Below are 26,775 nucleotides of genomic sequence, written 5' to 3' on the forward strand. Positions count from 1 at the left end.
CAGAACTGTAGCTGTGAAATCGTTCACTTGGATGTCATAGGTTGCATTGAATAAGTACAGCTGGCAAAAATATCGGTTTGTGTGTTTTCATTTAAGACTGTAAAGCAAAAAAAAAAAAATGGGAATATTTCAAACTGGTTGATTCTTTTCTATACCCACTGTATAAATTGTCTTTGGATTATGAAAGCTCTTATTGACCTCAGCACGCAACACCTCTTTGAGTATAATTATGACATTTTTAATTCGACATAGCACAGTGACCTTGGTGACCTTTGCACGGCTGTTACTGAGCTGGTTTGTTCTCTAATCAGTCTCACTGCTGTGATGGAATCCCCGTCCCATCGAGGAAGGAGGCAGATGTGAAATGGGAAGCTGGTCTGGGGGTCTCTGACCGATGGGTAAGTGTCCAGATGAGTCCTAGTCAGTTGTGTTTATAGCCTGGACACAAACCGTGAAAGTTGCTGGTTAATCTGTGCTACTTCAGCAAAGGGATGAAACCTGGGGGTCTTTATTTTTGCACATTCACATCAATGCAATGTCACAGGCAATCGCCAGTCTCTACCCTTTTTCGTTTCCATTTGTGTCATATCTCATATTTACCTCATTGTTCCCCGCATGTCTGGAAGTCAAAAGCTTGGATTTAGATGTGTCAGTCACTTCTGATTTCTGGATTTGTGTTCGTGATGATTATATGAGATGTGCATATAAATAAAAAGTCTTTGATGTATTTTAGAAAATCTGAACCCAGCTGGATTTTACAAAGGTTGTGTCATGGTGGAGTTGGGCTTTTGTTCTGGGGATTAAGTAGCATGTTCAGCTAATTTGACTGGGGTTTGGCATACAGTAAAGGTCTTAGGAAAGGTTCCTGTTTGTGACCTTGTTGACTACCCACAATACCCACAATTCCTTGCATAATAATGGAAATTATATAAAGGGGCACCATGCATGCTTAGCAACACCTCCGTCTCACAGTTTCTTTTTAGCATCTTTGCGATATTTTAGGTTTTTTAAGACGTTTCTGCTGCATGGACTTGACAGGATACTTTCATGTGTCTGCATTTGTTGCTGCTCTTTTGTCTGCATGGGACACAGATTCGTTTGAAGGCAGTGTTGACTGTGCAGTATACAGATTAGAAAATGCCTTCTTTATGTGTGTCGGCCTGGTTGTTCTTCATTTTGAGGGCTTGCAGAGAATGGGTGCAGCCTTGTGAACATACTTGGAGAGGAATACGTCCTCACCCTTGATTATTTCTGCCACGTCTCTGGGCATTTTAGTTCATATCTGAATGAGCAGCTCACATAATCTGACACATTCCATCAGCAATTAATGAGCTCATGTCTTCGCCGTTCTGTGGATCCTCTGGGAATAAGTTCCAAAGGAGGTCACTGCTCTTCTGTCTGTCAGTAATCAAACAGACACCAAGAAAAGCTTCTATGCCACTCATAAAATGACCCTCCCCCCATAACCCCTTATGCAGTACTGGGTCACAGTCATCTTGGAGCCTATCTCAGTAAGCACAAGGCTGAGTCGGTCAACCTGTTAATTAGGCAGGCCTGGACTGGGATTAAGAATCGACCCTGGACATGATGAATTTTGCTGGCCCACAAAGCCATTGGCCCACCGGGACCATGCCTGGTGCCTGGTTTGCCAGATGGCCAGTGTTGGCTTGCCATCAGGCCTTGGCACCAACTTGTCCTGGTGGTGAAGCTCGCCTAGGCTCACATGGGCTTCCACTGACTAGCTGCATATGGTACCAGTCTTACCTAAAACATGTCTTTGGGCAGAAATTGGAGTTCCTGGAGGAATCCCGTGCAACCAAATGGAGAACAAGCAGACAAACAAGAGTAAGTGAGGGAGTTTGTACCGCAGTGCAACATGCTCTGCGTCTTCATGTTGCCCGGAATGGTCACACTGTTCTTGATATTAAGTTTGATGTTTAGTTTGTATGACTGTTACGTTTTTGTATGCATTAGTTGAATCTCCATAACCACACAACCCAGGAGAGTGCAATCTTGAAGGACAATTTGTGCTGATGGAGCAAGGTGAAGATGTTTGTTAGGGTGCACTCACACTAGCTGGTCCGTACTGTGCCCAAGTACAATTGACCCCCAAAGTCCAGTTCGATTGACTAGGGTGATCACTCCATACCATGCCCTGGCCTGCTTGAAGAGGTGGGCCAGGGCACAGTGAGTCGCATCTAGTGTGATCGCCAAGCGTACCCAGGTACGGAACACAGAAATGATGTCAATGATGCAACTGACACGCATGCACACATGTACACTAGGGCTGCCGTGATTAGTCGATGTGGTCGATGACGTTGGCGCTGAAATGTGTGTACAGTCATATCTTAAACTGACACATCATTTATCTAAAACGCTTCAACCCATTATAACAAGTGTTTTCCTTTAATATCACTGCATAATTACAGGAGTAGTTTGTACACTGTGCGATTTCGATGGCGTACCACAGCGGCACGAGCGATATGCACGAGCACCTGAAGGGGAAACACAGGCGCCGTTCTGGAGGATGTTTATGTCTATTTATGTTTATTGAATTACCATTAATACACTTGCTAAATATACTTATTATTAAAGCCATGAGGTTGCCAGCCTGCTACCTGAGAATCTCCATTGAATAAGTTTGAGAAAATGTTTCGGTTAAAATCTGGGCTTATTCTACATTGACGGTGCCCGTGTGTGTTTGTGCTCACTGGGCTTATTGGGAGCAGTTTTATTATCGAAAAATAAAACCAAAACAAAACGGAAACTAATGAAAAAAAAATCATTACCCGAAATAAAAATGGAAACTATGTTACCAAATAAACGAGTCAGACTTTAATCAGCAGAGTACCCCCACCCCACAACGTCTGTTTACCCAGATTAACCACAGTATCTCCCCTTTAAAAAGACGTTCTGGTGGCTCAGCCGTCCCTTTCTTCACCTCCACTTCAGTACTTACTGCTTCCATTATTTACCCACAGGACAGCATGTGGTGCTTCACCATATTTCATAAGCATAAAGATACGCCGAATTTATAGATTACTGATGTTTGGGCATCACAATACGAATCTCATAAAAAATTTAGGCATCAAAAAATAATTTATGTTTACTCAGTATAGATATTTACTTTTAGGTCACATAAGTCTGGAGAGAATGTCTGCTTCCTTCTGAAAAAATCAATTATGTGAATTGGATTCTCTCTGGTCCACACTGACCAATTCCATTATATGGGGGGGGGGGGGGGGTCGGCTGTGGTCTCATCCCCCCGTGGTCCTGGTGGGTGGTGGGCTGGGTCTTGGAGCTATGGGCGTCTAGTGGCTTCTTGGAGCTGGGGGGCTGTGGCTGCCATCTTGTGATGTCTGGGTGTCTGACCTGGCTGGTGGTGGTGGGGGGGGGCTTGGGCAGGTGCTGCCTGGCGGTCATGGGGCGTGGGATCTGGGGTGCTTGTGGTGGTGGGGGCTGTCCCTGGGATGCGGCCTTTTTGGTGCAGGCCTGGGTGAGGGGTTGGGGGCTCTGGCGCCTGGGGGCCTGGCCATTTCCTCGGTGAGTGCCTCCCTGCGCCGGGGTGGCCTGTGCTCCCCCTGGGGCGCCGCCGGGGGGGGGGGCGGGTTGGTCCATGTCTGGGCATCCGGCCTGTGCAGTGTTGGGGGTAGCATGTCTCGTGCCCGGGCTAGTCTGCCACATTTTTGTTGTCGAGTGAGTGGGCGTTTGAGTGCGGACTGCCCTTCGAGGTGGGGGGGGTTGTTGTTGCCGGGGGTCCCGGGTCCACTCCTTCCTGCACAGTGGTGGGGGGCTGAGGTGCCTACTGAACCAGCTGGCTAGCTGGCTCTCTCTTGCCTCTCACACAGGTGCATGGGGGAGGAGAGTGGGCGGGTATTCCTACACCCCTGCTCCCTGTCAGAGATGGTGGTGGGGGGGGGGGGGCTTGGGTGGTTGCTTGGCTGGTGGCGCCCTGGGGTCACGGCTGCCACCGGGAATCGCGTCCGTTCTCCCGCACGTTGGAGGGCAGTCCGGAGTGGATGGGCTTATGTCTTTTTGTCTCTATGTGTGGGTGTCTGTGTATGTTGTGGGAATGTGTGTATGGTCTATGTGCATGGCTGAGAGGTGTGTCTGCAAGATGGTCTGTGTGGCTGGTGGGGGCCTGGGTCCGGGGCTTGCTGCTTCACGCCTGGGCGCGGTTGACCTCCTGGGCATGGTTGCTGGCCCTTTTCCTTGGGGTGGTGGCCTGGGGGGGCTCGGGCCTCTCCGGCGTGGGCGGAGCTCTCTCCGGTCATCTGGGGTCCTAGGGGCCCTGGCTTTGGCTCGTGCGAGAGCGGCCCTCCCCTCGCGGGGTCGGCTGCCTGATGCTTCTGGTTCTCTGGGGCTCATGCCCTTTCGGCTGCGGGGGCTGCGTCTGGGACCTCCCTCCTCCCCTGGCTGGGGTGGGGGAGCGGCTGTTGTTGGGATGTGGGGCCCTGGCTCTTCCGTGCTCTTCGGGAGCTGCGGACGTCCTTGGGCCTGTCTTCCACTTTACTCCTGTCGTTCTTGACTTATCTCTCTCACTTACTCTTTTTTTTACAGTTTTTTTTTTTCTTCCCCCTCCTAATCTGTCCCTCCTCTTCGGCCAGCTCAGCCACTGCAATATTTAACATGTGCTAAAAATGAAATAAATAAAATAAAAAGAAATCGATCAACATGAGGGGCCTATACAGAGTTTATAGAGCCCCTCATGGTAAAGCGAACATGTTTGGCACAGCAGTGCATTCAGACCATGATTGTCACGATCCGTTCCGTTCGATCCCGATGTGTGCCACGCCCCCTCATTATCCACGTGTGCTTTCCCGATCGTGCCCAGCTGTTCCTTGTTATGTCGGCTTGTCTTCTGTATTTAGTCCGCGTCTGAGTCAGTCTTCCCCAGATCCGTCATTGATGTTTGCCGCTGTCTTGCTCCTGTCTGCCCGAATAAAGCCCCGTTTCCCTGCATTCTCGGCTTGCCTCGCCTGTTTCCCGGCTCGCTCGCTCGCCGAAGCGTAACAGAATGACGGATCTCGTTGAAGACACAGCGCAGCAGACCGAGCGCCAACGGCTCGGTCTGCTGCAGGAAGTTGTGTACTGGCTGTCCCAACCCGAGGTCCAGGAGGACCCCATGGCACGGGACTTAGCCAGCCGGAGTGGGGACCTCTTGAGTGAGGCGCCCCCACCCGGAAACGCGTACCCCCTCCGCGAGGTACACGAAAACCTCCGACAGCTGGTCGAGAGGATAACGGAGAGGCAGCTCCAGCCACTCGCCTGCTCCCCGGCCGCCCCGGCTCAGTCGACTAGCCACAATCGGAGGAAAAAGAAGAGGAGAGAACAACAGCAGGGAGAGGTGCCAGCGATCTCCCTAAGGGCGTGCTCTCTCTCTCCTGCTTCTCACGCTGTCACCCCGGAAGTCACTGCCGCTGCCTGTCTGGAGGTACCTTCGCGGGCAGCTTCCCCCTTCCGGGGAACACGGCTAGCCCTTAAAGGGGCCAGGGCCGTCTGGGAGGCGATTCCCCGGATTCCCAAGGCCCTTAAAGGGACAGCGCCGGTACGCCCGGCGCCGATCCTGGCGCCTATTGCAGCCCTGCCTGACCCGCCCGTCCTGCCTGTCCTGCCTACTGCTGCTGCCGCCGCCGCCGCCGCCGATCTGCCCACGGCGCCGCCTGCTGCCGCCGCCGAGCTGCCCGCGGCACCGCCGGCTGCTGCCGCCGCCGCCGATCTGCCCGCGGCTGCGCTGCCTGCTGCCGCTGCCGATCTGCCCGCGGCACCGCCGGCTGCTACCGCCGCCGCTCTGCCCGCGGCACCGCCTGCTGCTGATGCCGCGATGCCAGCAGCTCCGCTTGTCCTGCCTGCTGCAGCTGCCGCCGCTCTGCCCGCGGCACAGCCTGCTGCAGCTTCCGCCGCTTTACCAGTGGACCCGCCTGTCCTGCCTGACCCGCTTGTCCTGCCTGCTGCAGCTGCCGCCGCTCTGCCCGCGGCACCGCCTGCTGCAGCTTTCGACGCTTTGCCAGCGGACCCGCCTGTCCTGCCTGACCTGCCTGTCCTGCCTGCTCTGCCTAGGGCAATGCCCGAGGCGGCCGCTGCGGCGCCCCCGGCTGGCCGCGTGATGGCGGCGCCCGCTGCGGTGCCCCCAACTGGCCGCGTGATGACGGCGCCCCCTGCTGGCCGCGGGATGGCGGCGCCCGCCGCGACGCCCCCTGCTGGCCGCGTGATGGCGGCGCCCGCCGCGACGCCCCCTGCTGGCCGCGTGATGGCGGCGCCCGCCGCGACGCCCCCTGCTGGCCGCGTGATGGCGGCGCCCGTCCTGCCGGCTCCTGAACTGCCTGTTTTGCCTGTCCTGCCGGCTCCTGAACTGCCTGTTTTGCCTGTCCTGCCGGCACCTGAACTGCCTGTTTTGCCCGTCCTGCCGGCTCTTAACCTGCCTGTCTCGCCTGTCCGGCCGGCACCCGAACTGCCTGTCTCGCCTGTCCTGCCGGCACCTGAACTTCCTGAGGTGCCCGCCGAGGCGCCTCCTGCTGGCTACCTGCCCGCGGCCCTGCCTGAGGCCCTGACTCCCTCGCCATTACCCCGGCAAGGCCGACGCCCCCCAGGACCCCGCCTCTCCGTCTCCAGCAAGGGACGGGGACATAGGCGTAGGGCCCGGGTCCCGCCCGCCCTGCCCCCTGGCTCGCCCGTTCGGCCCCTGGCGGTGGCTCGGTGGCTGCCTGCGGGTCCTCCGGCTCGGGGTCGGCGGTCCCCTCCGGGTCCCCCCCTGGATCCTCGGTGCCGGTCCTCAGTCCCGCCTCCGGGTCCTTGTCGGTCGCCTCCGGGCCCCCCTGCTCCGGCTGGGCGTCGGACGGCGCCTTCGCCGGCTCCGGCTGCGCCTCCGCCTGCCGCGGCTTCCCCCTCCTGCCCGCCTGCACTGGTGTTCCCTCCTGCTCCCTCCGTGTCCCCTCCGTCACTCCCTCGTCCCGTTCCCTTGGCCCCTGGGTGGTCCCCTTTGGTTCCCTTCTCCCTCTCGCCTGCGGCCCCTCCGGCCACTGCCCGTCGCCCGCCTGGGTTCCTTCGGGCTCCCCTGGCTCCTCCTCCCTTTCCCTTCGTCCCGTCTGTTTCTGCTCCTCGTCCCTCTGTGTCTCCTCCGTTCCCTTCTGGTCCCTTTGTCCCTCCTGTCTTTGCTCCTCGTCCCTCGGTGTCTCCTGTGTTCACTCCTCGCCCTGTTGTTCCTCCGTTTTCTGTCCCCTCTGTGTCTCCTTTCTCTGTCTGCCTGTCCGCGTTTCCTGTTCTTTGTCGGGTCCTGTCCTTCTGTTGGTCCTTGTTCCTGTTCTGTGTCTCTGTTCTGTTCCCTGTTTTTGGTTGATGGTCTTGCTTTTTGTCTTTCAGGTCCTGTTCCCCGGTCTCGTCCGTTGCCTCCTCTCGGGCGCGCCCGGTGTGCGCGCCTTTGGGGGGGGGTTCTGTCACGATCCGTTCCGTTCGATCCCGATGTGTGCCACGCCCCCTCATTATCCACGTGTGCTTTCCCGATCGTGCCCAGCTGTTCCTTGTTATGTCGGCTTGTCTTCTGTATTTAGTCCGCGTCTGAGTCAGTCTTCCCCAGATCCGTCATTGATGTTTGTCGCTGTCTTGCTCCTGTCTGCCCGAATAAAGCCCCGTTTCCCTGCATTCTCGGCTTGCCTCGCCTGTTTCCCGGCTCGCTCGCTCGCCGAAGCGTAACAATGATTCTGCTAAAGCTGCCGGACAGGATGAAGGAATTAAAAAATAAATTAGGCATACTACTAAACTGCGTATGAAATTATGAGCGAAAATAATGTCTGTATAGTGCCAAAAAGTTTAATTATATGGTCAATATGATTTTCTGGAAGAAAATTAATCGTCTAGATTAAGCGACCAATAGTAAAACAGTCGTTAATGGCAGCCCTAATGTACACTACACATGAACCGAATCCAGACGCAACGGAGCAGACAGGCTGTACAGATTGTGTCATTTCTAAACTGCGTTGCGACAAACAGTGACTCATACAGATCGGGTAGCTTCAACCATTTCACAATCATGGAGGCAAAAGATCACTTTGCTCTACAGTATTGTTGTCACGATACCAAAATTATAACCTCCATACCGATACCAGTTTAAGTATCACAAAACTAGTGCTGCAAAGATACCAGTGTGGAAAAACCAGTTTGGTTCATGGCAAGTTACATACTTATTTCACTGATTTTCAGCAGACATCTCAAATGCATTTACATTAGATTCAACTTGATTGTCATTGTACTGGTAAAACAAAAAAAGTTTAGCATCTAACCAGAAAGTGTAAAGGAGCAATAGTCAGTGAGTGCAATAAGTCGGCATACAAATGAGAATATGCATATTGTATATGAAATTTGAATTTGCAGGTAGTATTTACAGGAGTAATATATACAAATGAGAGTTTACAGATATGTGTACTAATCAGTTAGTATAGATAAGAGATACATGATATATGAATAAATATAGATGTATGAAATATTTTACAGACAAGATAGATGTATGTAAACAGGTGACATACACATGCCAAAAGTTATTGATATTTAGAAAGGTCAGTTATTGAGTGGTGAGGGTTCAGAGTTCACAATGGTGATGGTTATGAAAGCTTGCTGGACCTGAGGTTTCTGTGGCCCCTCCCTGATAGGAGGAAAATTTAAAATGTTACAACTTTAATTTGAGTAAGTTAAGCCTCAGTCTGCTTCAGCACGCAGCCTAATATTGCTAATATGATTGCTTTGATACATTCAGGTACACAGAGAATATGATACATTGTATTACATTTATGAAGAGTATATCCACCCCTGATCATTGTGCACTTCTGCCTTATTAGTATTAATAATAATCATTTTTAGAGCACTGCGGATACCAAGTGTAGTTCCTTCTAATCTGGGCCAGCCCAAAGTCCTTAACCTCAGACGTATCCTGTGGAAAAAAAGTCTGAAGGAATGCAAAACAGTGAGCCTGTTTTTATGGACACTTTTTTTCAATCCGTTTGAATTTAATCAGATTAAAGGAACCCAACCGAACTGTGTACATGAGCGTCAAATAAAGAGATCCGCGTTTGTTCCACGTTTACATGTTCCACCCATTTAATCCGATCGTATATTATTTTGACATGCGCTGTGGTAAGCCTAGGCTACCTTTCCTGTACAGAAAAAGAGAAAATGCTCTGTCTGAACCTCTGAGGCTTCCTTTCTCCTGGTTTATCTCGCCTTCATCACGCGATTAAAAAGTCTCTCGTTTGTTTACCTCAGCATCGGCTACCTGAACAATCCCGTCTCTGTTGCCACCCGCTTATTTACATTTGAGGCTGGCTCATTTAAAACATGGATTTGACATTAATGTTTATTCTGTGTCTCTTGGTAAATATGCTGTCGATAATTCATTATCAGCGGTTTATGGTACTCTGGCACTATTTAAGGGAGCGAACTGAGGGGGAAGTCTTACCATCGCCACTGTGGTTGGCCCCCCTTTCTCCTAAGGTGACCAGATAATCCGTGTCAGGGAGGACAGGAATTGTAAATTACCATTTCAATTAAATGGACCTGGATTTCACTTGAGCCCCGAGTTCTTGCTGTGTGCTGATTGGTCAGTCTCCTATAATCATGCATATGTCACTAATGCTAATGTGAAACAGCTGGGTGAGTCTTTCAGTCAAGGAAACAAACCAGTCAAAGCACAAGAAGATCTGAACTATTTAGCCGAGCACAGGAGCCTTTCAGTTTGAAAGTAGTTTGTAAAACGCGAAGTAGCTCAAAGTGTCTCCCTGACATGGATTATCTGGTCACCCTACATACAGGGCTGCTTATGCAATAATGATAAAAGGAACCATGCCAAAGTCTGCTAAATGGAGTGGAAAAGAAAAGAAAGTAAGATCAACACGAGGACAAGATCAGTCTTAAGATAACATTACAGATCTGTGGAGAGTTGAGCAAATGATCTGGTTTTTTTGGGTAAATTGGGGTGCTTAGAGAAGGAAAAGAGCCAAGCGGTGATCTGGGCTGTGTGTGAACCTTGGGAAGTAGCAAATTAGCTGGGGGGGCAATATTATATTAGCTGACGTAAACAATTTAGGTGGTAAGAGGAACCTGAGCATAATTACCGGAGCGCCGGGCCATTTCGTGGTGCGTAATGTCAACCAAGTGCCTGATCTCTTCTCCTCACTGTTTATTTCCAGTTGCTAGTGGTATAATTCCATCCATCCATCTTCTGTCATTTATTTAGGCCACGTACTGACAGAAAGAGAAATTGGTGCTCATGAACCTGGCAAAAAGGTGAAATCCGTTTCGACCAATTAAAATTAAATGTATGCACATGTCACTAAATCATCTAGAACCTGCAATCATTTACAATGCAGTGCAAAGAAGTTTTAGGTGTGGCTCCCAAAGCAAGTAAACTAATCAAGTGCTGAAACACGCTCTGCCCATATTTAATGTTAACCTGCTTTTCCACCACAAGCCACAGTCAAAACCAGAGGTGTTAACAGTGTCTGGAGACGGGGAAATGTGAAAGAAAACTAAGAGATTAGGATCATGGGGGCCCCAGAAATCAGGCTTCCAGGTCAGAGCAGCTAGTGACGGACTCCAATGACTCGGAAGCATTTTCCGGAGACCAAAGGCGATGGTGAAAATGCAGCGGCGGATGCATGACTAACACCTCCGACGCATGGGTTATGAGATGCCATGGAATGAACGTGCGACATGACGGAACAACTGATATAAAGACGCATATCTGCACCACTGACCTGGGCACTCTTCCTGTATGCTTATCAACTCATGTGCTGTGGGTTCACTCACTGATAGTGCAGATCATTTATTACTATATAATGTATTTATATAGCTCTGCCTGTCATTTCATGTAACTAATGGGCATGTGTAACAGTCAACAGTATTCTGACTGGGTTCAGTAGGTGTACTTGTCTTGAATTGCCGTTACTACTATATATTTCATTGGCTTATTCATTTCTCTTTACTATTCTTTATATTGTCACTTAGTCAAACTAAAATTGTTTGTGTTATCTAGTTTGTTTCCTTTCATCATTCTCGGGTTGCTGTGTGCCTGAGAGCATCCTACCAAGACAGATTCCTCGTATGGAGCTAAACTTTACAGATAAACAGCAGCCGTTCCTCTCCCACATGGCGCGTTTTATACCGAGCGCACATCTGTTTGTTTAGTCTCGTTGTTTGTTGGCCTGTGTGACCGCATGTTTGCATGCGCGTGTACAGGGTCTCGTTACCCTCCCTCATCCTGCCTCCCCACGGACCCGGGGGGGTCCTTTTCAGTATCGACGGCCTGATTTCCATGCCAGAATGGTGCTCGGAATTGTTCCGGAGCTGCTGATGAGCAGCTGCCGCTGCTTTCGCACTGAAGACGTAAGATGATGAGGAAAAAAAGAGCAACAGGAGCAGTGGGGAGGTGCTCGGGGGAGGGGGGGGGATGCTGCTCCCACACAGCTCCCCCCTGTGATTAAGTGTGGTTTTAACTCCCTGCCAAATGCAGCTAGCCAAGATTCTCCTCTCCCTTTTCCAGTCAGTTTGACACAGTCATTTTAGCCCTTTTCCACCACCAGGAACCAAGCTGTACTGCGAACTACTGGTTTTCCATTGCAAAGTACATGAGCCGTACCTGAGCCATAGGCGCTGACATGGGCCTGCTTACTGAATTTAGAATTTGAAGATCAGTGGTCATTGTTGACACACCACAGCACACAACAACAAAATGTGTCCTCTGCATTTAACCCAGGAGTGTCAATCTCCAGTCCTGGGGGGCCGGAGCCCTGTGTAGCTTAGTTCTTTCCCTGTTCCACCACAAATGATTCAGCTCAAGAGCTGTGTGGTAATTAGCACAAGGAGTTGAATACGGTGTGTAAAATGAGTACCTTGCTCAGGGTGCCTCAGTGGTGCCTTGCTGGTCCGGGATTTGAACCAGCAATCTTTTCAATTATAAGTGCGCCTCCCTAACCATTAAGCCACCACTGCCTTACTAGTGGGGCCGAAAGCGAGGCCAAACCGGGCTGGATACGTCACCTCCACCTGATCAGTCAAAATGCAGAGAGAAACCAGTGTTCTGCATGTGGAATAAAAGGGCATATTCTATACATTATTCATTATTAGTAGTATCACAGGTGTGCGACGACAGTACTAATCATCATGACAGCCCTAGAGTGTATGTGTTTGTTATAATATTTGTACTTTTGCAGTATTGTGCTTATGGGCGTGTTTAAATACAAACTATATAAAAATAAACTAAAGTGAAGGCAAATCTAATGTACGACTGAGTACCAACCCCAGTGAGGTAAGCTGAAGGAGCTCTGCTAACGGAAACTGACACTCTGCCCTCAAACTTCACCACCTCCTGTGCCATTTCCTCATCGTTTAGGTTCTGTCTCACGCTTTAAAGTTAGTCACTCAGTAAGCTATTCTGGGGTATTTCCTTGACTCTGCATGTTCGTTTTGCAATATCTGGCAATTCCTATAGAATAATACAGAGTCACAAAAGGAGAAGCATAATAATACAATAATACTGGTGTGCATTGTGTTTTATACTGATGTGTGTGTGTGTGTTTGTGTTTTGTGTGTGTGCGTGTGTGTACGGGGCAGCAGCAAATCTGCAGCCAATGCCTGTTTGCGTGTCTCAGTTTGACGCTCTGACTTGCTCTCAGAAATCATCATAAGAACAATAGTGAGTGACTGTGCCTTTAAGTCTGTCCGGCCCAGTGACCTTCATCCACCAGGGTCTGAATGATGATGTTTGTTCTACTTACCTGCCTTTTGGGTTCCGTTACTAACACCTCTCTAACCTCCTATGGCTGCCTTCAGACCCAGAGCAGCTAATCGGGAACTCAGGGGAATTCCCAGTGGGCCAGGTAGCTGTTTTTTGGTCAGAAACAGAATAATGTGACGTTTAAAATTAAGACCGTCGCAAACAAAAGCATTTTACAAGTTTAAAATTCTACGACAATGCTTCAGAATGTTAAACAGCGTTCTCACACACACGTGCACAGACCATAGTTGCTCAGCATAGAGAGCCGCACAGTGTCATGCAGAGCTGAGTCCGCGCACTTTGAGGATGTGGAGGTGCCACAGCTAATCGCTCGCTATTGCTAATCGCTGGATGTTTCTTAAACAATGGATGCTAGAAAGAGACCAGGCAGGCGGGGGGCCGAAAGAGTCAGACTCCTTGCACAGTTCAAAATGCGATATTTTATTTATTTTCTTCTTGAAGTAGTAATAGTAAATCTATTGGGATAATAACACTTGAATTCTGGTATCAGAATGAAGACAAAATGTAACTCATCTCTCTTCACGGTACGGCTCGGGTATGGCCCGGTTCCTGTACGCCAGTGGAAAAGCACCATTAGAGAAGGAGGAAGCCCCTCACCCTCCTCTGCCCCTCCCCCCCCACCCTCCTCTGCCCCTCCCCCCCCACCCTCCTCTGCCCCTCCCCTGGCCTGTAGGCCTTGGCGGTCACATGACATTCAAATATCTCCTCCCTCATGCTTTGGGGGACATCAATCACTCCTGTTCGTCTGAGTCTGAGGGTGCTTTTTCCACCGCACTATGTACAGTACTTTTGGTACTTTTTCTTTTCCATTGACTTCCAGTCAAGTACCAGTACCAAACGTTCCAGTACCCAACGCGTCAAACCAGCTGGTGACTTCTTTGGTACTTCAGTACTTGTCTTAAGAACATATACAACAAAAAGATCCGCATGTGACAAGAAATGAAAAAGTATTTTGTTGAATATACTAACACAGCAGGCATATAGCATGCTGTCCCAGCCATGTGATTTGGTGACAAATGCAGCAATGTCATTTTGTTGTAGTAATTATTGGGGTATTTATAAAACAAGTTCATAAATTGCTCACAAACCCGTCTTCCACTGATTTAAACAGCAAGGTTGAAAATGATTATGATTGTCTCGGAAAATGCATGCAAAAACAGCAGAGGTAAAACTTTGATTTTTAAACATATATTAGATAATCTATAAAAGGAATAATAATTAAAATTCCAAAGCTTGATAAGTTTTTTTTTCTATGAACAGAGTAAAAATAATTTAGCAAAACTTGAACCCCCTCCACTTTAATGTCAGTATACAGAATTGAAAGTAAGAAAAAGCCTGATCTTAATCTAGCTGACTAGCGATGTAAGGACTGCATGTGCATAACATGCGATGTTGGTATTAATATTTTTCAAATTCATTACAAAATGCCCCGCCTTGTGTTGTGATGTCATTCAGTGCCGGTACCGGATTTTGCGTCAGTGGAAACCAATACCTTGAAGTACTGTACTTTTACTACGGTGCGGTGGAAAACGCCCTCGGTGAAGCTTAATTTGTCAGCCTGAATTCTGGGTGGAGGGTGTTAATTGGGCCATCTTCAGTTTGCCCTCCTCCCAATTATGTAATCTATGCACAGTTTACTGTGCCCTCAGCTGGACCAGGTCTGTGATGTCGATGTTGTGAGCAGACCTCTGGAGAAGACCGTACGCCCTAAGACAGGCAGTGCAGGCAAGGGAAGCCAGTGTAATGAGCAAGAAGTTCAGTGACGACAAAGAGCTGGAAGCTACAGGTGGTGGGGGCCGCAGGCGTCTGACCCCAGACCCTCATTCTCTCCCCCCCAACACTCGAATGTGCGTCTGGCCTGTGCTTATCTGCCCCCCTCCCTGATTTGTTTTATTTTCTCATTTGGTCAGGCCCCAAAGTGCTGCACAGATCAAGCATAGATCAATGGAGCCCCCCCCTCCCCCCAAAGGTGCTCGTCTGGGGGCTGTCAGACTGGACAGGACAGGATGCTTCTCGCTTGCATTCCAGTTGTTGTGCTTCCCAGGGGGGCTGCAGTACTTTGAAAAGCAGGAAAGAGACATTCCAGATCTTTCCTTCCTTCCCCCAGCTCTCTAACTGCCTGTGGGGGGGGGGGGGGGACGACGTGCTGACTCTGCATCATGGGAAAGCCGGGCCGCTGGGAGCAGTTTTCCCTTGATGACCGTGAGCCGTTTCTGCTTCATGGCCGGTGCGTCCTGCTCTCACACGCCTCGCCCCAATCGCGTGCACAAACACAGCCTTTCTGTGCCCCGGACTGCAAGCCCCAGCCCTCATCGTTTGCATTTCTGATCTGTTTAGCAGATGCCCTCATCCTGATGGACATATAATTCGTGATCCCATCTTCGGTCATTTTCGGCCGAATGTATATTTTCAGAGGCTGGTCTAGGTTGGCTCACTCAGGCATTTCGGTCAGAGACCCTTCGACCTTGTCCAGTTCGCCCCCCCCCCCCAAGAGTTAAGGTACCTTCCATTCCCTGTTTGAGCGTTCGGCTCACTTTGAACAAACTTTACGAAGAACATCAAGGGCGTGTTTGCGTGTTCAGTTATTCCAGCCGGTTTCACTTGCCAGGGAAATGTTGGACTGCTTTGCCATCCATATATTCTGCTTGCCCGCGCAGTGAGAGTACATAACACCAGGATTCTATGCCCGCATGTGCCAGCATGTCCTGCATTTGGAGTGAGCTGATTCAAACGGTGATTCAAATTACACCATTCAGGATATGTAATCTCACCCTGGAAGGTACCCACCTTCGCGGTTAGATTTCAGTGTGATGACGACGACGACGACGACGACGATGATGTGTCTACGCTGACGGAATGGACGTGCGATAGGGACACTGAACCTGTGCTGAGTCTGTCACAGGAGAAGAAGGCTATGCTAGAGATGAATTCGCCACACGTAGCATCTGTTCTGCCAGTGACCCAGCTGACCTTCTGCGGGCAGCGGTGTTCTAGACACTCTGGCGTTCAACGGTGAAACGGTACCTGTGAGAGGTCAGGCTTCCCCCCGAATCGGGCGGCCTTCAGCCCCTCCCTGCCTTTTTTGTTCCACGGCCTCCAAATTAGAAGCCCTTTATCATCTGCTGTGACGACAGCTTTGGCGTGACATAGTGCTGTGAGCGGTTGGCGCTGTCACCTCCCGCAGAGGCATGTAATTGGTATGGGAAGCAATTTCCCCTGTCACTACCACATACTGCCTCCCCCGCCCACAGACACACACACACGCACGCACGTACACACACACACACACCCAGCAGTGCCGGAATGTCTTCAGAAAGGAATCTGCCAATCAAAGAAGGGCAGCAAGGCCCATGAAATTCAGCTTTGGGAATCGGGGAATAGAGGACAGAGAGAGAAAGATATGAAAAAGGGAGGGGAGGACATGACAAGAGAGATCAGCGACTCGTCGTGTCTATAAATGTGTTTGTGTTGTAGCAACAGTAACATTATAAATGCTGGTGGCAGTATCTGTTTTCTATTCTCTCATTCCTGACCTTACTGTGCTGCCAAAATACAATTCATTCTTGAAAAATAAATTAACACGGAACAGAGGTAGCGGGGGATGTGGGAAAATTATGCAATTGGATAATCGGCCTTTATTTATCTCTGCTACCTTTTCTCCTCCCCCACCGTCATGTGATCAACACCCCGCAGAGACGTGCCAGCCCCCTAGTGCTGTTTCACTGTGGGCATAAGATGGCAAATAACAGGCCCCCACTCAGTGCCTTTAGGTATTTTATGTGGGCAGAGATACAGTGTTGACATAAGACATCATGGCAAACAGTCAGCTGATCGAGCAGACACTGTTAATTAATGACTCAGGCCTTGAAAACGAACTGCTGTGGGGCTCATCAACAAGGAGAAATGAAAGGAGTAAAGTGTTTGTGGACTCCAACACATCACACATACACGTTAGGCGTTTTCACACCGAGGTTCTGGAACCTGGTACCAGTTTCCGAGTCCCTGGGTTGTCCCAACCTGGGGGTTCTAAAACTCCTGGCCACTTCCGTGTGTCACTTTCACACCGCCAACAGAACTGGGCCCAAAATATTAAGTACGTGTAGGTTAAACTTAACAAATAACTTGAAACTTCACCATCGCCAGAAAAGAATGGAGGATGAACGAGTTCTTTTCTCAGTTATTTGTTTGTTATTAGAGGGATTGGCAGTTGTATGACGGTGCACTGTTGGGTTCTGGGTTCTGTATGTGGAGTTTGCATGTTCTCCCCATGTCATCATGGGTTTTTTTGGGTGCTCTGGTTCTCTCAGAATAAAAAACAATTTAACGTATTCCACTAAAAAGTGCTGGCAAGTGTCACTGCCGGTTTTGCTGATTATGTATTTTCTCCACACTTCCATGTAACTTCCAAGTTTGCGGCAGTGCTTCGAGCCAACCAATCAGTAACCTATCACTGTAAGCACCTCCCCTGTAGTTCGTGTTCGAATGAAAAGTACCGAGTCTGGAGTAGGTACTAAAAAGGGTCCTGGAACTGCCTCTGAGGAACTACATTCGTGCTGAGTTCCTGTAGTCCCTGGTTCCGGAAAAAGGTTCTGGTTCGTGCTGAGTTCCTGCAGTGTGAAAGCTCCTTTACCTGAGCCAGTGAGGCACTTTGAACCTGCCCTACAAAGCAGCTGTGACCAGGCTGCAAGCCAAAGGAATGTCAGCTTCTGCACACTTCAGGTTCTCCTGCCAGTCGTCTTCCAGAGACAGAAAAAAAAGAGAAAGCAGTGAGCCACGTATCAGGAAGAATCTTCTTAAGCATTCAGCTGCACCATGTAATAGCACATTAATACCCCCATCAACACAGTCAGGAGATCACAGGTCACCTGGCAGGTCAGACTCTAGCAGTCGATACATGAGGCTCCTTCTGAAGGCTTCTCTTCCTTGAAAGCCTTGGGTTTACAAACCCAGAATGATATGCATTATATTTATGAAATTCAATCAAAATAAATGATATTCCTACAGGGAAGGCTTTGGTTTTGTTCATTTATCCTTCTCCCAGCCATCGGTCCAATATCCTTGTTGTAATTTGTGCCGTGATCGAAACATAAGAGCTTCCCTTGGGAAAGACGTCATGAATATTTATGGTGGAAGAAAACTCTGAAGAGCATTTCTCACGCCGAAAGAGATGAAATTCCACCAATTAAACAGCAGCCAATCAGAGGCCGTGTGACAGCCGATGATGCAAAAAAGCAATATTCAGCCAGGCAGCAAAAACAGCCGACCGGCCTCTCACAGAGCATGCAAAATATTTAGCCTGGGCTGTTTTCCCAACAAAGCGATCTCAGGATAAGATACACAGGGGCGGGTGAGCGGGCAGGGTTTCGACACGTCAGCCTGTTTGCCTGTCCTCGCAGGGGTGGGTATCAGCCTGCATAGGCCTGTGTCTATGTACGGTGAGAGCTTAAGAAAATATCTTACAGGGAATACTAACGATCATCATTCAAATGAAACGGGAAATGCAGTCTTACCCTTTTTATATCTTGTTTACAGACAAAAGGAACAAGTTGTTACTGATCAAGCTTGAGATTTCAAGATGGGATCAAGGATACCTTTTAGAATTTAACATCCATCCATCCATCCATCCGTCAGTCCATTCAGTTTTGTAACTGCAGTTATCCTCAGCATGTTTTTGGACTGTGGGGGGAAACCAGAGAACTCAGAGGAAGCCCCACAGAGAAAACCCTGGTCCCAGAGGTGTGAGGGAACAGTACTAACCACCACACCAATTTGGCATATTTAATATAGCTGTTATGCTTAAATAACTTTGTTTATTTTTATTAATTTTATTTTATTTTTACTAGAGCTGGTGTAGATAAACAAGGATATGAGAATCCTGTGAACTATCTTGACGACAGATCCTTAAACACATATTTAACCAGTTAGACTAATGACAAAGTAGCAGATATTGATTTACCCAGGAAGTCATGTTAGGCATAAGGAGGTTGTGTCAGTGCCAGCCAGAAGGTCCTCCTCCCAAGAAGGGAAGATATAGGGGAATTCAGGGGCAAAGCTACCAGCTGAAGCTGTTTCTGATGGAGACGCCAGTCAGAGCTTGCTAGGTTTGTAATTGTTGTCTGTTAGATTTTTATTGCAGAATGAGGTCAATATGTCCCAGGCCCATCAATTACCCACTGCAGGCTTTACTGAGCTGGATCTAAACTGGGCAGCTGAGCCAGCTACTGAGAAGCAGTGTGTTGACATACCTTTCGGCATGGCAGGCCTACCTTGTTGACATACCTTTCGGCATGGCAGGCCTACCTTGCATTCCTTTGAGAAAACATCGAACGTCCGTGAAGGAACGGCATTTTGAGGACGCATTCTCAAAACAACCTATTCCATTCAACAGCTAAGTAGCTGTAACGCTATGTGGATTATTTTAATCGGATTCGAGTTTTGAATGGTGTAATCTTAGAAAAGTTCACAAGTGGTCTCAACAATGTTGGAGGGAATGATTGACAGGCCAAGTTATTAGTGAATTTCAAAGCCTGCCCCATTTGACAACCCCCCCCATTCTCAGCATTGTTTTCTGTTTGTCGTGCCTTTAAAAATGCATTTTCTCATGTAGTCACGAAGCAGCTCTCTGAAAAATGACTTGAGGAGGTGTCGTTTGGGTAATGACACTGAAAATAAAGGGGGGGGGGGGATCGTACACCGCATGCATCGCTGACATAGCTGGTAGCTGAGAAGTCATCATAGGCTAGGCTGGGATCCACAGGTATTCATTAACCACAGGCCATTTCGAGGAACAGGTAACACAAACGGGTCCACAACAGTCATTTTCTGGGCAATTTAACCTTTCTGTGTGGAGGAAACGTGAAATCACTGACTCCATTGACCTTAAGTAAATCGCATTCTACAGAATCCCTGTGGTCCCTCCCTGGGAGATTCAACCAAATGAAACACTTGATAACAGTGAGAGATGTACGCTGAGTTTTACAGCTGGGTTACTTCATCAGGCCTCTGTCTCACTGATTTTGTGTCAATAGTATCCAACCATCACAGACTATCGAACTTGGCACAGAATGTAGTGTGTCCTTCTAGTTTCTGGTAAGAACCAAGGTCTGCTTCTCTTATAGTTTATAATGCATGGATCTAGACCTGACTCCCAAAAGTGTGTTGGGTCACATGACCTGTCACCAACAAAATGAGCTACAAACAGGTATTTATAGATGCAATACATTGTTATGGTTACATGCTATTGTTACAGGCTGGTGAATGATTTGCAATCAACCATGTGTTACTGAAGAACAGTGAGAGCCTCTCTGAGCCTCAAACAGGGTTGTGCAAAATCTATCATTTATATATAAATTGTGCTCCATTCCATTCATGAATCCTCCCTAGATTTTGCTGACTGAAATTTCTCAGGGGGGTCAAACTCATGATTTTACTATCTGGCTTTCTGCCTCATGAGTCACAAACAAATTTCCATTGGTCGTTTTATCCAAACACATTATTTTACTATGTGGCTATGTGCCTGAGTAACTCATTCTCAAATATTATTACATTTCATGGATCTAAGGTTTTATCCCTTATATTGTGGCCTAAAAATTTTCCTGCTACACTGAAAATTCCCTCATCTGGTGCAGAGACTGCTGCTATAGCAGGGTATTTGCAGGCTAGTTGTGCTGTCGGACGGGTCGGCATCCTCTGCTGAACATGGGTGATTCAAGTACACAGTGACATCATGGGAAACTTTGCAGAAGGTGAGGGGTTAGTGTGACTTTCCTGAAGAGTTTGGGGACTTTCTTTGGTTGGGACATACAGTCATTATAGCCAGTGTTGAGTCTTATGAGGAGATTTTTCTTTACTTTTTCTATGAGAAGATTCGTCATGGTACACAAAATGACAGTTAAATTATTTGTATTGTAGGTCACACTTCAAATCTTGCATTCTTTCATTCTGAGTTGAATGCCATTTGTTGTGTATGTGTTTTCAACCACAATTCAAATTCAGGAAATTGACTGAATTTGTTTATTCATGGAAGAAGGACTCCTACCCAGTAAGAAGAGAAGTCACGTCATGTGCCTCAATCTGACCTCTGGAGTAGTGTCACCACAGACAGCTGACAGGAATGATGGGCAGCACCTGAACACAACCAAGAGCAGCCATCCAGCATTTTCACAATGAGCTGAAAAATTGCAAACATGATTGTTGCGTGTTATAGCCGACCAGCACCTACTGGGGAGAATCTGTCAGGTCAGAAAGAATTTGGAGGTTCATCATACCTGCATTGCGAGGGAGCATCAGGTACGGCGATACGGCCATGTGGCGCGTCTCCCTGACGGTGATCCGGCTCGCAGGATCCTCATTGCTGAGGATACGAGCGGCTGGACCAGGCTGAGGGGACGCCCACGTAACACCTGGCTGCGGCCCATGGATGGCCATTTCCGGAGGGTGGGACTGGATCACATGTCGGCCTGGGGGGGGGGGGGTCGCCACCTGGGATCCCGTGCTGTTTGTTGTGTGTCAGTGCTGGCTCCCCCACCTGACCTGACTATCCAGGTGGTGCCTAAAACGGAGGAAAATGGAGCTTAACAGAGTGAGCTGGCTACTATCAAACCGATTCCTGAGAGAAGCCTCTATGTCCAATGAATGAGAAAATACAACTTATATGAGTTACTGTACGGCGCTTCAGACTAGTCACCACAGGCCATTGAGATGTCAGTTATTCAGAATGTGTAACCTTGCGCTCAGCCAGAGAGGAATGGCCACTTTAATTTAAACTATCACGCAGATTTTCAATCAGGCCATTTTCACAATGGGCAGAAAAATTACAGACGCAATTGTTCTGTGTTATAATTGTATTCAGCTTCAGAGTCTTCTCCTGAGTGGTTGACATTCTCCTTTTTCAGCTCTTAAACTAGCATATTTGGATGTAAGAATGTAGGTATGACTTTTAAATAATTAAATGTCAAGTCCTGCAAAGGCAGGACAAATGAGCAGGCATTGTCTTCTGGGTGCTGTGGGCCTCAGGAAAAGGGTGTAAATCCTGCAGGTCACAGTGACCTGAAACAGACGTATTAGACAATCAGAAACGAGGTCTTTGGGTCACAGATAGACTGACTTTTCTTTAAATTCCCTTAAGCTTCTTTTGGCTCCCAGTGGTGCTGTTTTGATAATGGAGGAGGATGTGAGACTTTAAAGGAGTTACCTCTTCTGTGCCAAAGAACCTCTGTCTTAGACAGAAGGACATTATGCCACGTTGGCTTCTGTTGTGAAGAGGTGAAGGTTGGGCTGGAGTCCAGGCAAGGTGAAGAGAGGAGAAGCTCAACAGAGGAGGGAGGGAGAGATGAGGGGGGGGTGGGGTGGGGGGGAGACCAGAGAGATGCAAAGGGGGAGAGAAAGATCAAAGGCCTTCTTAGTAGACTTTGGAAGTCCAGCACTGCCCTTTAAATGTCAAAGTCAGCCAGAAAAATCCAAGTGCAGTCAGCAACCATGCTGTGAAAGGACCTATTGTTTCTCTGTCACCTGAAATAAGCTTAACATGGACCTCAGAGAAAAAAAACAAGATCCTCTCGTGGCAGACAAGACTGACTGCATAACGTTAAAAATGATTATGAAATCTGTTAAAGTGCATGTTTGGAGTTTGGGCTTCATTTGTTTATTCATGTGTGTCTTTTGGGTTCTTCCCACCACGTTGTTCTGTTCCTGGGTATAAACTGGGTCTCCCCACAGGAGAGCACATGTCCAATCAGGCAACTTCTCAAGAAATGAACTTCCTGGCAGTGGAAGAGAAAAAGTGCAGCTTGACTGGAGATACAGTAATGCATCTTCGACTAGAACCACAGTGGAGAGGACCAGCTCACCAAGAGTTGATCTGGCTACCTAATAACTGCAGGAGAAATTCAGAAGATGGATGTGTATTTGCATGGGAGCATAGAACTGGGATGGTCCTGTCAAATGGTTTGACAAAATTACTGCATTGACGCCCTAGGCAAGAAGCAGCTGCGATTGTGTAGGGTGATGACGACCCTCTTTATCACAGCCCCCACCGTACTGGGCCTGAGAATGGATCGACATTTTCTTTTCTGCTCGAGTTCACAAACTGCCGTTCCTTGTTGCAGAATTCCATATTGTGGGAGAACATGCCAGATCTTGCCAAGACAGTGGATGTGAAGACTTCATTGAGCATTAGGAGATGTCTCTCTACATGAAACATCTCACCTGACAGCAGCAATTTGTGCCGCAGGCTGACAGAAGCTCCCGTCTGAGAGGACAGTTTGTGATTATTCCTTCTCAACCGCGGATTCCCACTTTTTCGTATCTTCTTCTTGGTGATCAAACAGAATCAGTCAGGCTCTTGCCGTGGTTGACTGCTCACATGAGCTGTGTTTTGGGGGAAGGCCTGCAGGTGTTTTTTGTGTTTTAAAGGAGAAGACCGTTCGTTATAACAGTTCCCATTTCCCGTACACCGCAGTGCCACTCCTACGCATCTGCCAGTACATGCGGTGTGTTTGCTGTCTTCCTGTCCTCATTGGTCGTTTTATCCAAGGTCCTTGAGGGCTTTAAAGATAAAAAAACACCAGGGAAATTGTACAACATGACTATCCGTCCTTGATAAAGAAGATGGCTGTTTGGTTTCTAGAATGAACTAACCTGCCAAAGTTTAAATTGAAATATTCTGCCAGCTTTAGTTATAAATGCAATTGCACATGGTCGATTTAGAGAATATCATATCATGACCGTTAACAGTATCCTAACATGCAATATCAGATTTTTACCAGACTTGTTAGTGTCTTTGGTTTGTTTGTAGTTTGTTTGCCTCTCGAAAAAAGAATATCGCTATGGATGTACTAAAATATTCTTTTAATGTGGTTTGACTAGTTCGTGTTTCTCGTTTGTTTGTTTCTCGGAAAAAAAAGAATCTCTCTCCAAATCTGCTAAAATATTATAAAGCAACAACGCACAACAGCAGCGTGTTTGTGGAGGCTGCCACGTTTGTCCCGAGATGTGTATCTCCAGCAGGAGATTGGTTGGATGTGACGTCACGCACCTGGGAATTTCCGACTTCGCCGACATAATCGAACGCGCCATTAGCACTGGTCCACACTTAAAAGACTAAAGAATGTCCCCCTATGATTAATAAAGTATTATGATATTTATTGTCTCTAATCTTACTTGGTCTCTCTAGAACTACACTCACCTGCAGTGTTTGAGCTCAGTGAAGCTACAAGGACAGATTGAATGCCAGGAATGATTCTATCCTAATCTAGCATCCTTAACCACAGATCTGGTATGGCATCCCACTCATCCACAACTACAGCAGGATGACTACAAAGAATAAAATCAAGGTGAAGGACTCTGTAATCAGGAAGTAAAACTTCAAACCCCCTTGTACTTAAACATCACCTCCAGACCCTGGTGAACTTCTGCCCCAAACTCCCACTGCCCTAAACTCCATTCAATATAGATGTGGCTTCAGTTCTGCTGCTGCTATATTTACGAAGGTCTTTTTTTAGTGTCCCACGAACACCTGCTTTTATATAATAGTCCCGCATGGCAAACTGAGAGGAAGGAAAGAGAGCCGGAAAGCAGGCCGGCATCTGAACAAGCCAGACGGTAATTACAGTACGTTAAGAGTCCAAATTACTCCTAGCAGATGGCTTAGCTGCACTAGTTGTCCTAATACTCCGTGAGCATTGTAATCCCCTCAGACTTCGATGGCGTCCACAGTCAGGGTCTTTGACGACTGTCTTTTTTTTTCAGATGTCAAATTACCATTTAAAAAGCGTCTGAAAAGCTCATAACATAAAGCCAGACGAGCAACAGCAAGAAGGACGGACCTCGAAAGGAGGCTGTCAGTCTTGTTTTGTTTCACAATCCCGGTTGTGAAGGACAGTTGAATCATGGCAGATTTTGTTTGGATTTTCTATGTACGTGTCTTGATTTTGTTGCTTTGGGAGATCGCGAGGCATGGGGGGGGGCTAATCCTGGAGGCCGTTTTTCAGAGCCTGTTTAATAGTGACAAAAACAGCCAGTGAAGTGTGACCAGGACAAAAGTCCCGGGTCCCCAACGGGGCCGCGTGAGAAGCGGCGGGGCACCTCGAGTTGCCTTTTCCTCTCTGTCGCTGATATAAATATTCAGCAATTAGCAGGGGAAGCAGGAGATTGAAGCATATTCACCGCAGGTCAGAGTGCTGCATGCTAGCAGAGCTTTGGCACCAGCGGCCCCGAAGAGCAACGGTGCAAGACGGAAAAAAAACACCCAAGAAAAAAATCACACTGAGGCTGTCAATTACACAGGAGTTCATTTAGATTTCAGGCAAGGCAACCCTTACACGGCGATTCCTCCATCATTCCTGTCGTCTCCATGGAAACAACCTAGTTCAGTCTGGCGCAAAGGCTGTTGCGGCAATGCTTACGGGTTGGAAATGAAACAAAAAGCTGGGGCAGTACGCCAGGGATTATATCACATTCAAGCCCACCACCCAGTTCAAAAAGGATCCAGGCATCAATGCCACACATCAAAGACCAAGTTGTGTTTTCTTTAGTGTCATTCTCTGATTTGGGGGGGGGGGGGGGTCACATTCAACTCAGCTATAATTAATTTCCTTTTTCAGGAATCTGTATCCGGAAGCGAGATACCAGCTGGTGCAAAGAAGAGGAATACGAGGAACACATGAGCTGCGATGGCGGACACAGCCGTGTGACGGGGAGTGACAGGAGCAGAAGGGATGAGATATGGACACAGAGGCATTGTGGGAAAACATGAACAGGATAGAAACACGAGACTGTGACATAAATATGGTAATATGACATGAACCTAGAGGTGATGGAAACACGTGTGGAAGTGTGAGTGAAGGTAAACACATTGATTTGTCGTGGGCATCAGTGGTCTTTCAGGGAGAAAAGATTGTGATCTTTGTCACCTGGGATAAAACAACAGTCCCTGAGCCCCGTGTCACTAAGACATTTATGGACCCTTATTTGGACACACAAAACCATGATTACTCAGGATTCCCCAGCCACCATGCTGGGCTAACACAGCTTCTTAATGTTTTTTTCAGAGCTGTCATCAAAGTTTCCAGAGATCATACCTCATGTTAGGAAACACCGTGCATTGTAGGAAATCTCAGCATGACCTCATCTCTGAATGTCCACCATGAAGTAATCTGTAGTTTGTGATTCAGTAACTGGCTTCACCTACTTCACTCAACTCACTTAGATGATACGCTTATCTGACATCAGCGTATTATTGATGAAGCATACTTTTCATAAATATATCCTTCACGATTCAGCATATCTTAAACACTATTTTGTCTTGCACCGTCCTCATATTATTAGTAGTAATTGACACGTGTGTGTATCTATTTCCATGAGTGAAGTGGCTGACTGACAGAGCACATGGTTCTCAGTTTGGGTTTCACAGAGGGGTGAGGTGAAGCTCCACTCTTATTTACAGGCCTGACACCTCTTAGGAGATCAAAAAGTCTGGTGACAGGGAAGCCCCAGCGGGGGGAACCATGAGGAGGCCAAGCTGAGAGAGGCTGCTCTCCGCTGGGTGTAAATATCACCCAGCGGTGGGGATACATTTGAGGAGAGCGTCTGCATCCCTGAGTCCTGTGTGGACGCTTCTACCTGATCCAAGAAGGAGTCAGACCTGCATCTCAGACTGCTGGCTGCTTTGGCCCAGTCTTTTCACACATCAACTATGTACTGCTGGGTTTCTTCCATAATTACCTCATTAATTTTGACCTTTCTCCTACTGTAGTCTAAATATTAGCATTGAATAATATTAAATAAGTAGCCAGTGATAAAATGTGTGATTTTTAATAATCTGTTTCTCTGTTTCCATATCTCATAAATTAAAGCACCATTATGTACAAGAAATTGACATCATCTTGTTATTTTGAGTTCCTCCCCTAAGGCTGAAAACTAACAAGGTAATAAACTCACAAGCCTAGTGAGCTGAGCACTGCCTGCACAGATGCCTGTAGCTACACAGACTGTGT

The 26,775-nt window shown here is 48.0% G+C and overlaps 1 protein-coding gene and 1 long non-coding RNA gene across 2 annotated transcripts in view; one reads left to right on the top strand and one right to left on the bottom strand.

Moving 5' to 3' along the window:
• On the top strand, positions 1-26,612 carry LOC111834019 (uncharacterized). The gene is made up of 3 exons (XR_002835895.2): positions 1-75; positions 312-398; positions 25,384-26,612. It is a non-coding gene; the product is annotated as an uncharacterized lncRNA (long non-coding RNA).
• The window catches only part of si:ch73-390b10.2 (Golgi pH regulator), a 108,461-nt gene that overhangs the window by 15,254 nt on the left and 66,432 nt on the right, over positions 1-26,775 (bottom strand). The window lies entirely within an intron of this gene.

Source organism: Paramormyrops kingsleyae, chromosome 1 (genome assembly GCF_048594095.1).
Source record: "Paramormyrops kingsleyae isolate MSU_618 chromosome 1, PKINGS_0.4, whole genome shotgun sequence".
Classification (NCBI taxonomy): domain Eukaryota; kingdom Metazoa; phylum Chordata; class Actinopteri; order Osteoglossiformes; family Mormyridae; genus Paramormyrops; species Paramormyrops kingsleyae.